Here is a 2,591-nt window from a genome sequence, read left to right as displayed (position 1 = left end):
CTCCAATTCTTGGTCTCCTTTTTTACCAACGAATAGTGGGATTGACCGTCACATTATAACGCCCCCAGGCTGAAAGGGCGAGTATGTTTGGTGTGACGGGGATTCGAGCCCGCGACCCTCAGATTGCGAGTCGAGCGCCCTAACCACATGGCCATACCGGGCCTAAGTGGGGGAGCTACACAGTTTGTGCAAACAATTCAGTTTAAATCTAAAGTACTTTCATTGGTTATCTTGTATTAAGCTTAAAACAACACGAATTACTCTATTCTTGCTTTTGTCACTATCTGTAAATATAGCAATATAAAATTTAGTTGTTATACACGGGACTGGCATGGCAAGACGGTTAGGACTCTTGACTCGCAGGTTCAAATCCCTGTCTCACAAACATGATCATCCCTTTCAGCCGCGGCGGTGTTATAATTTGATGGTCAATCACGGTGCTGACCAGTTGTCTTATCTCTAGTCTTTCACTATTAAATTAGGAACGGCTAACGCACATAGCCCTCGTGTAGCTTTGCGCGAAATTCAAAACAAACAAATATTGTTACACATGGTTACTACAGAGCCAGGCATGGTCTAGTGTCAGCATGTGAATCTGTGGCTACATGGTTCGCGTTCTTTTGCAGCAAAATTACACTCTGCATGGTCATATTCAGTTAAATACGATTACTTCAAGACTTTGGTTGTTGGTGCTGTTGAACGTTCCCCCCATTATCAGTTCAAAATTAGGGATGGTTAGCGCAGATAACTGTTGTGTGAATAAATAAATAAATTTACAGTCCTAAATTAATGTTGATTTTGGCCTCTTTCAAAATTCACTTAAAATGCAAATTAATGTTTTCTAATTGAAAAAGCTATGAACGTACCGTATAATTTAGCATAAATGTTATTTTTCTCCGTACCATTCGTACGTTATTTGAACAAATATCACATAATTCAACTAATACAGCACTCTGCTTTGTGTATTAGTGAATCATACCGATGTTTACATTAGTAGTCTTATTTTTAATAGTTCATAAATTTTGTTCTTTATTAACCTTTTTGAAAATAAAAATCATTTTTTATTAAATAATTTTAATTAGATTAAGTAAACACATGTACACATACACTTGTATATAAGTTATTATATTGGTTAATAACTGGATAACAAAAACAGCACTGGGCACTATTGACTAACAATCTTTCTTCTAGACTACCAGTTCAAAATTAGGAGCTACAGGAAAAGAAGCGATTAATACATGTATTTCTTACGTTTATGAAAATATTTTGAGGCAGGCGTGTGTTCTGAAAAAACACACAAAAAACACGTATTTTTATGTTTTATTTATTATTTTATGTAATTTTCATAGTCTTCATACACCAAACCACCTAAAGAATCAGTGAAGAGCTGAAACACTATATATATATACAAGATCCCATGTGAATATTGATTTCAACACAACGGAAAAATAAAAATACCAAAACAGTCAGTAATCAAGAGCAAAATAGACGTAGAAGGCGTTCGGTAATACTGATTTATTTGGAAAATTAATCACATAGAGAAGATTATCATATTATTTAGCTGAATAATGCTGAATTAACGGACGTGGAATTACACAAGAAAAAAAAAGTTTTCTTCACTGAACTAAATATAACTGATAATACACTCAACCAATGTAATTCACGAGTTAGCAAAACATGGGGATACTCGTTCTCCAAAACATCAAAAGAATTCAATCAGTTTCCATTGAGGTAAGAACCCGAAGTAACGGATAGCGCTCTGCCCTTTTAACAACAACAAAAAAGGACCCATCTTTAAATCCTTGTTTATGTCACCACACACATGTATTGTCAAGATCCAGATTAGTAGGTAGAGCGAAGAGTTTAAAACTATCTGGTAATTAATGACTTAAAAAATGTTATGATATATTTAAGGAAGACAAAGACAAATGACAAAAGTTTCTTTACAACGATAATAAAACTGGATAAAAGTGATGGTAAAGTATTCATTACTGACGACCAAATAAATAAATAAAAAACATTATTTCTCAGAATAATGTTAAAGTGTTTGTGTTAAGTACAAAGTTGTATAATGGGTTAACTGTCCTGTGAATACACAAGGATCGTTCCCTAAATTTTAGCATTATAAAACATCTTACTTACCGCTGAGACACCGAAGGACAACAATATAATACAAATAGAGAAGACTGACGATAAGGAAATTGTTAATGACGATTAAAATAAATGACTAACATATTAAATTGTCAAGAAATTAATGTCGCGTCATGGAACACTTTCATTACCCAACCACCAAAAAACGTACATCACGTACAAAACGTCACTTTAGTGTAGCCTATGTAATGTGTAAAGTTTAGTATACTCTAATCCCTAATAGTGATGGCACACAACGAGACACACATTCGGCATGTGATACTGTTGAATACAAGAAGGGAAACAACGCCTCTGTAGCCACAAAAAGAATATCAAAGAAGTTTATGGAAATGTTTTGAACGTTCATAAGTGTCAACGATGATTCAGCAAATTTCGTTCAGGTGACTTTAGCCTTAAAAACTATGGTGGTAGGGGCCGACATGTTGGAATTCATATTGATG

The sequence above is a fragment of the Limulus polyphemus genome, unplaced genomic scaffold (genome assembly GCF_000517525.1).
Source record: "Limulus polyphemus unplaced genomic scaffold, Limulus_polyphemus-2.1.2 Scaffold148, whole genome shotgun sequence".
In the NCBI taxonomy this organism is placed as follows: Eukaryota; Metazoa; Arthropoda; class Merostomata; order Xiphosura; family Limulidae; genus Limulus; species Limulus polyphemus.
The sequence above is the reverse complement of the archived record's forward strand: the minus strand, read 5'-3'. Positions refer to the sequence as shown.